The sequence below is a fragment of the Camelus ferus genome, chromosome 5 (genome assembly GCF_009834535.1).
Source record: "Camelus ferus isolate YT-003-E chromosome 5, BCGSAC_Cfer_1.0, whole genome shotgun sequence".
Classification (NCBI taxonomy): domain Eukaryota; kingdom Metazoa; phylum Chordata; class Mammalia; order Artiodactyla; family Camelidae; genus Camelus; species Camelus ferus.
Genome location: NC_045700.1, coordinates 72,391,402 through 72,400,606, shown reverse-complemented (window position 1 = coordinate 72,400,606; position 9,205 = coordinate 72,391,402). Strand labels below are relative to the sequence as shown.

The window sequence follows — 9,205 nt, the reverse complement described above, 5'->3', positions numbered from 1 at the left end:
TGAAATGTAATGTCATTTTCTTCTTGGTGTATCTCTTCGAAATTGTATATATAGGTGTGTATGTATGTGTGTTCTTTTTTGCCCAAAGCAAGTATGTAGTAAACATTGAAATTGATCTACTTATAATTACTATGATCATTGATATGTTAAATTTATTTTTGACATATTACTCTAAATTTTTATGCCTTCTTATTTCCCTTTTATTGCTTTAATACCAGCTTTCTGTCTAATTCAAGAAAAACTGCTGAATTCATATTTATTCTTTTAGTAGCTTGGATATTGTATACACTATCAGCATTATGTCTCTCTTCCTATCCTTTCTAAAAGAACCCTGCTTCCATTTAAGTATTCATTCTCTTTTGCACATCCATATGTGTCAGGGCAGGCACATCCCATAAAGAAGTATTTATTATTTGTCCAAGCCAACTGTGAAGTCTCACCTCTATTAACTGTGATTGGTTTAATCATGGCCATGTGATATAATTTCTATGTAATGAGACTAAATATACTGGAGGTTTTTGGGAAACATTTTCTGGATTGATTAAAAATTTTAAAAACACACATGAGGAAACATAAGACTCTCCTCTTCCCCTGTGTATTGTCCTTGATAGATGTGAGAATCCAGAAGAGCTGAAGCGCGCTTCCAGCTATCTCCTAACCTGAAGATAAGCCTCCCTCTGAGGAAAAAGAATGGAAAACCGAAAGAAGCTCAGTCTGTGGGTTATGCTTAAGTCACTCAATAAACAAATCAAGGAAGTACCCTACCTTGGAACTTCTTTATAGAGAAGGAGAATAGGCTGACAGAACTGTTCAGGTTATTTTGAGTTATATTTTCTGTTACTGTAGTTGAATCATTCTAACTCCTGCAATGTTTAAAGTCACCTTTTCTATTAATATCTAGATTGAAAATCTAATTAGTCTTTACATCCTTTTATAGGATTAAACAATGCTAAACAAAATTTCACTTCCCATAAATCTTGCTCGCCTCGTATCCCAACTTTGTTTACTCATATATAAATTTAGTTACATATTGTTTTAAATTACTGTATTACTCCAATACTTTCAATTTATAATAGTTATCTCAAGCCTTTTAGTCTTATTTTCCATTATTTATTTTCACCTAGAAATATATTTTATTCATTTCTTTGCTTACCTCTTTTCTTAAATTGTCTATATTTTTCTCTCTTGGTTTTATTTTTGTTGATGTAGAATATCATTGAGTAATTTTTTCAGTTGGTGTTGAATTCAATCTTGGTCAAACATAAAACTCTACTGTTATAAATACCTTTCTTCACAGTTTTAAAAACATTCTCTACTGTTATTTTTACACCCTATGGAAAGAAAAATACATTAATAGCTTTTCTTTACTCTTTATGAATCGTGCTTTTCCCTCTGAAAAATGTTGTATGCTTTTCTATTTATCCCTAAGTAAATTTGCTTAGGATATTTATTAATGTGGGTTTTCTTATTTTGTTTTGTTTTCTTTGCTTTTAAGTTTTTGTTTTTGTTTTAGTTCTTATTTTAATCCTGCTGTGTATCCTTATTACCAAGATGACTTTCTTCAGCTCAGAAAAAGTTTTCTCCTAATATTTCCTTGGTCATTCCTTTCCTTCCCTTCTCTTGGGTTTCTCCTGTTAAAACGCTGTTGGAACCACTGGCTCTACTTCTACTTTCTCCTCACTTTCCACATATTTATCATTTTGAACTTTATCCTATTTTATTCCACCCATGTCTTAGCTCAGTCTTGCAGTTCTCTCAGTCTTTAGCCATATGCATCTTGATACTCAGCCCAAAAATAGAATATTCTAGCAAATACATTTCAAATTTATAAGAACTGTTTCTTTTTCATGGCAGTCTTCTTTTTGTAATGGATGTGACAGCTTGTTAAATTTCTAGCTAATATTAATTATGATTATTTCAAAAGTTTGATTTTATTCCCTCTATCAACATTGATCGAGGGTTCATCCTATTTGTTAAGTTAGATGTGTTTTTCATGTTACTTTTCTTCAATCATTTAATGTTCCTTATTGTCTCTTCATATTTGTACATGTTATTCACATTAGCAGTTGTACTTTATTTATTCGGTACAGATGGGAAATCCTGTTTGCCTGAAATAAGTGCAGGATCTGATTACTGATGTCTGTATCCAAAGAGAGCGCGAGAGAGGGGACCGTGTGTCAGTAGATGGATTTACTTTTTGGTTTTGTGGAAATAAATATATTCTTGAAAAATGTTTTGAAGAATTTAGCTCCTCATACTTGCAAGTCAGTCAGACATTGCCCCAATTTTTGTGGATCAACTTAAGAGTATCTCTTATCAGAAGTCCCACATCAAAGACACCTATTTTAAGAACTGCAACTTTGGAAAACTTGAAGATACTGAACTCACATATCAGAAAGTAAGAAATATATAGACAATAAAAAGCATATGGAAAGAGTTTTGTGGGTAAACAAAACAGAGATATTTTTATCCTGAGTATCTTGAGGTGATTCTTGGGTTCTTCTGAGACTAAATTACTCCTGTCAGATTTCAGGGTGATGAGTTCCAAAGCTATCTCGGCCCCTTCATGGCTTTCCAATGCTGCAATGATTTGTTTTTTTTTTTAATTTTTATACTGTTCATGGAATTTAGGCGTTTAAAATAGTCACATCAGCATGTTTAGTCATCTGTTTTGAACAGGACCATGCTAAATCAGCATTAGTATACAAGATGAAAGGATTCAATAAATAAGAGATAATGTTCATAACAAAACACAGGTATGTATTGCTATATTTTAAAATTGCAAGCATAAGGCAAAAAAAAAAAAAAATCTTACAGACAGAATAAACAATTTACCTACAAGGTAACCAAAATCAGAATGATCTTGGACTTCTTTCTCATACAAGCTTCCAGAAAAAAAAACAAAATCTGTAGCATGATGCCTTCAGATTCTAGAATATCGTTTTCTGGTGCATGCCTAATTTAAGAGAGACATTACTGTAGGTGCCAAGGGTTCAAATAAGTAAACCACTCATATCATTTCTGAAATAGTTATTTGAAAAAGCATCTTTTCAAAGTGATTTGCCAAAATGACTAATTCACAAATTAAGAAGATGCACTGTGAAAAGATTCTCAATGATCATTGAAACCCATTATATAGAGCGTTTAAGAGGAAAGTGACAAAAATTATTACTGAAAAATAGAATCAATAAAAAAAATTTCAACCTAAAACTTCTAGATTATTAAAATAAAACTCAGGAAGGGATAGGGTTAATGAGGTAGAAAAACAGGTAAAGCATTCTAGTATCAAATTAGGGCAAGAAAATCATTATGTAATACTGGATGATATTTTAAACTGATAATCTGAGGTTTGAATGTTTGGATGTGTACATTTTTAAAGAAAAAAACTAGCAGAATTTAAAATTAATATTCCAAATGGCAGTAAAAAAGTAATACAGTCAAGTTTTCCTAATACAGATATTACAGACTTGAATAAGCTATTAAAGACTATGTATTGGAATACAGACCTGGAGGCCGGTAATTCTGTGTGAATTGGGCCTAGCTCTTTTTTCAAGTCTACTCATTTTCATGCAATCGATACATAAGGCATAAGCACTCAATCATTTTACTTTTTCTCTTATTTCATAACTTTTATTATAACCTATTTCATGTCTAATTGCCTAATTAGATTTGATAGGATTCAGCATCCCTGTATGGTCTTCAGCTAAATTTATTTTTGCCTGATTTTCATTAACCAGAATTAGGTATAGTGTTCACATAATTCATTATCAATAAAAATAATACACAATGTCTTTATGCATAAATTGCATTATATAAATCACTTGAATAACAACTTCCCTAACACAAAACACATAGTCAACTATTTCCTCCAGAGCCCTGGTTCTTGTAACTGAAAAACAGCATCAGGGGTCAACACTGGATATGCATGCTAGATCTTATCTATGGGTTTTATATATGAGATGTGCATGTTAGATTTTACATGTAAGGCCTATATATGGAGTAGTGGATAATACTATTTCTTGAACACTTAAATAACAGTGCTAAGGATAAGAATTGAAACAGTTATGACTACACTTTGGTTTTCGATTCTAAACTTACAAGCATTTAAGACTTTGTGTTCCAATACCAAATCTGCCAGTTGATTGCCTTTCAACCCCAGGTTCACCTTCATTATCTGTTCTGAGAAAATGGTAATGGACCCTTTAATTATTTTTTCTTTTGTCAGTTAGCATGATAACTAAACTTTGCCAGTAGAAAGCACTAGAGCAACACTGCAGGAGGAAGAAGGTTTCTTTCCTGCTTCTACTGGTCTTGTTCAGCACAGCTTCTGCGGCTTGGGAAACCTCTTCAGTACCCAATTCTTGTGGCACATGGTGGCCAGAAAATCAGAAAATCAGTGGCCAGCTACTTTCCCTGGTATTCTAGATTTGGCTGGTGCTGTAGTAATGTGCCTCCAGAGAGACACTACCCAGTGAACTGCTTTTCCTACCACCTAAGCAGGCAGATTGCCACAAGTTCCACCAGTGTGACCCCAGAGCTATGTCTCTGTCATTCAGTGATCCATGGCCATATCCTCTCCAAGAAATTTTGGATCTCAGCCCCACAAAGGGAAAGTGTATGAAACTCTTCATGGTGTACTCCATTGCTGAGCTAATGACTACACCTTATTTATATCTGCTATTCTCATATTCTTTAGAGTTCTTGTTAAACCTTACAAACCATTCTCTTGTTGCTCTGATTCTCTGTAATAATTCATAATTCTTTTAATTAAATCTTCCTTTTCAATTTACTGTGCACTTTCTGTCTTTTGCTCAGACCATGACTGATATAAAATTTATACTATATATTTTCTTCTCTTTCCAGACCTATCCATTTATTTCCTGTCACAAACAGCATCATTCTAATAACTAATAAATTATGCCAATATTATTCCAAACTAAATACATCTATTTAGATCTTGGTCCCTACAAACTGCCTATAATTTTACCCCCCCCCTTTTTATTATCTATGAACTATGTCATATCAACTGCTGTCACTTATTAATGGTAAAAGTTTGAGGGCACTACATAATCCATGATTAAATTATAAATCCAAATAATAAAGACTAATTAGAATATTTGTGATAAAAATAAGATAGAACCTATTAAATTATATGAGATTGGATCTACATTTATAATTATTTTAAATGTTTTCATTTTTAAGATTTAAGAGTAAAAAAATGAATAAACTTTTAATACTCAAAATTCAATTTTATTTTTAAAAGAAACCAACAACTCTAATAGGGTCTGGAAGAATACTTTGGTAGTGATAAAAAGAAATTTGATAATACTGGAAACCGAAAAAGAGTAGACTTGACAAATAAATCTCTAAGTTGATTATTTGGGAAGAAGGAGACGTAAAAATACATACTTCAAAGTAGGTAAATAAAGAAAAAGAGAAGTAGTAAAAATATGCAACAAAGGACAGTAGGAAAGAAGAAAGAATGGAAGGAAGGATGAAAGGGACAGAGGGAGGAGAAAATGTTGGAAGTAAATGCAATGAAAAATGTGAAGATAATTTTTAAAATGAATAAAATTCAACAGTTATTACTGAATAAAACTCTTAGGAAATCAGAAATAGCGTATTTCCTTAATATGACTGAGAACACAATCTCAAGCTATTGGTCAACATTATATTTGAATATAAAATAGAAGAATTATCTTGGAGTCTTAAAACACTATAGGTTTAAAATGGAAAAGTTTACAAAGGAAAAAACATAGTACGGTGTCCATATTTAATATATACGTATATATTTACATACCACACATATATGTATGTATATATTACATCAAACTGTTAATACCACATTAGAGCTATAACTAGCTGTTATTTTTTTCATTTAATACATTTGGAAAGATAGTTCAAGTCCTAGTGACAGTCAGTACCGAGTACGGTGTGATGAGACTGGTGCTCTCACACAATGCTGGGAATGTAAACTCAGTCTCTGTTGGGAACATAATATAGTAATAGGTATTCGGGGTACTTCAAAGGTGACATTTTTTGACCCAGCAATTCCACACTAGAAACCTAGCATAAGGAAATTAGAAAGATGTCAATTAATCATTACATACAGATATTTATTGCAGCATTATGTAAAATCCTGTGCCAGACAAAAATGCTCAACAACAGGAGAATGTTTAATCATACTATAGCCACATTATAGAAGCATATAATAGTGCTTTAAATCATTTATCAAATAATACTTAACTATGTGGAAAAGCATTCATGATATAATTTTAAGTGATAAAAAAGCCACTAAATTACATCCATAATATGACTTGCTTTTATAGATGGTATGAAGGAAAGAAGGAAGAAAAGGGCAGGGGGCACAGAGCAGAAACGAGGGGAAAAGGGAGAGAAAAAGTAAAAACCGGAAAAATACATTATAGTGTTTTTTATTATATAAATCTCTAGGTATTTATGGATATTTTTAATCATCTCTGATTTCTACAGTCATTAACTATCTGTTTGATAAGCAGGGAAAATAATCAATGTTATTTTTTATGTTAAGTCTATAGTTTCTAAAATAGGGTTATCAGGTTTTGGGAGACTCAAAAGTTTAATTAGACAATGAGTATCATTGGATTTTCATAAAAGCCAGATTATTCATGTTTCTAGAATAATGCTTTTGTTTTTCTAGAAGCCAAAAGACAAATGAAAGAAACCAAGGAAGAAAGAAGACACTTGCAAGACTTATCGGGATTTTTCCCATTATGAGCTACTTACAACCGCTAAATATTTATTCTGCCTGAGAAACTGGGCTGTCTTCAAGAGTTTTTTAAGTGAAAATCTTCTGAAATGGCTGGGTATATGAAACAATACTACCCTAAAATCACAAAAGACTAAAGCTAAAATTATGTCTCTACTTTGGAGGGACACAGTACTTTCTTCTACACTCCAAGTATTTATTCCTCTAATTTGTCCTTTTATTGGCCAGAAGTTTAGCCTTCTTTACTTACTATAGGCTAGGACCCACTATAAGCCAGTCTGCCAGGATACAAAGGCAAATAAGAAATGGCCTTGGATTATAGCCTAGTAAGCTAACTTCATGATTTACTCAAGCCTAGCTAGAAGTTTAGAATAAATATAGAAAGAATAGTTAAATCTTACTAAAAGAGGTGTTAATTATTCTTACAGATTTCCTTAAACAGTCCTTAATGTGTATTATATTTTGGGCTATTTTGATAACATATTTAATTATTAATGAAAAAATATGATTTACAGATGATTTGATATATTCCTTTACATAAATTGTATCTATAGTTGAAAATTCAAATATTATAGCTATGAAAATATAAAGACCCCTGCTTAATGAAAATAATTTTTTAACCAAATCAAAAGCATAAGAACTAGAAGAAGAGAAACAGCTTCATTTAACTAGTTTTGCAAACACAAAAACCACAAATAAATAGGGTGCTTGTCCTCCAATACCCATCCTCCTCCTTTCCTCAGTCAGAGGATTCTCAGGTTAGTTCATGACCACGTAGTTTCCTGCAGCTAGTGTGGTCAGGTGGCCACATTCCAACAGAATATAAGCAGAACTTATATGGTAGACACAATTTTCTGGAAGCGTTCTAAAAGGGTGAGAGCATACCTTCTCCTGCCTTTTTCACTCCTTCCTGCTAGAATGTAGCAGAATGTACATGGGCTGGCTGGACAGAGCCATCTTGAACCAAAAGATAGACAGAGCCTGAATCCCCAATAATTTTGGAGCTATAATATCAATTCTAGACATCACATTTACATGAGGAAGAAGCATACTTATATCTTTTTAAACCCACTGTTGTTTGGGGTCTTCTTTCACTAATGACCAAATCTCATTTTAACTAACACAGATGGCAGACATCCCAGCCTAGCTTCTCTGTCTTACCGCCACGCAGATACCAAGACAGCTCCTGCTCAGTGCTAAGAACACTCCTCAGGATGATCACATTCACAGCCCAAGTTAACTATGGCCTTTCCAATACTGGTTAGCCCTTAAGTTTTTACAAGACTTGGAACAGAAAGCCTGCTAGACATTTTCAATGTGACTCTGGGTAAATCATGTAATGCTACTGCCCTCAGTTTCTTCATTTATCAAACGAGCATAGTAACTCTTAGCATGATAACAATAGCATCCATTATAACTCTTGTAATGATGCTGTCAGGCAGGTATTATACTCGGCAGAGTGTTAGGTAAGTTAAGTAAAAGATCACACAGCTTAGTAGCAGGACAAGAGTTCAAAGTCAGGTAAGTCTCTTCTAACTACTGTGATCCTTCAATACACTTTATTATCCTTTACCTCTTCCCTTGTGAATAGCCACTGAGGTAACCTGTCCAACACACTTAGATTACCTGTCACACAGTAGGTGCACATTAACCGTGAATTATCTCCATTCTGCTCTGTCTTACATGTTGGTAAAATGAGAGCATTTTACTTGCATTTTCCTCCATAAATAATCTTACATTAGGACAACTCTGCAAAAGAATCAGTCTGGATGAATTCCATGTTTAAATAAAAATATCACAGAATACAATTTTACCCTTGAAAAATCCCAGGCCCAGTAATTTTTCAACAGATTGAATGCATTAAGCTTTTGTATATACATAGACCCATACTGGAAGATATACAAAGTTAATCGGAGAGTAACAATTCCTGTCCTCTAAGAATTTATAACCTAAAATATGCCACATAGATGTGGGCTCCAATACACAAAGTCAAATAAACATCAACACATGAATAAAAAAGAACAGTACAACCTTTCAGTCTTGTGTTGAACAGAACTGTTTTTAACATATACACACAAATTCGAATAATACTCAAACACAAATCAGAACCCTCGTGAGTGGGAGAGATGGAGAGCTTTCTGAAAAGAGAAGGCATCTTCTCAATTAGCTTCACACACCAGGGTTCCTCTAACAGATACACAGCACCTAGAAAATGAGCTCTCAAATACAGGGGTGAAAAGGCATATTTGCACAAACGAATTATTACGCAAAATGGCCCTGTAAAAAAAGTGAAGGTCTTTTTTTTTTTTAAGATAACGAAAGATAAAAACAGTTCTGAATGATTATTTTTCAGGAAAAAAATATAATGTAGATGCAAGAAGGCAAGGATTTTCTTTCAGGTTTTGACATTTAGAAGCCCTCTACCCATTACAAATTGGAAAATACATTTAGGAGAGA

At 33.0% G+C, this 9,205-nt stretch overlaps 1 long non-coding RNA gene across 1 annotated transcript; it reads right to left on the bottom strand.

The window, feature by feature from the left end:
- Window positions 1-305: 305 nt before the first annotated feature.
- On the bottom strand, window positions 306-6,352 carry LOC116663752. The gene is made up of 3 exons (XR_004320073.1): window positions 6,243-6,352; window positions 2,518-2,519; window positions 306-316 (listed from the first exon to the last, which is right to left on the bottom strand). It is a non-coding gene; the product is annotated as an uncharacterized LOC116663752 (long non-coding RNA).
- Between the last annotated feature and the right edge of the window lie 2,853 nt (window positions 6,353-9,205).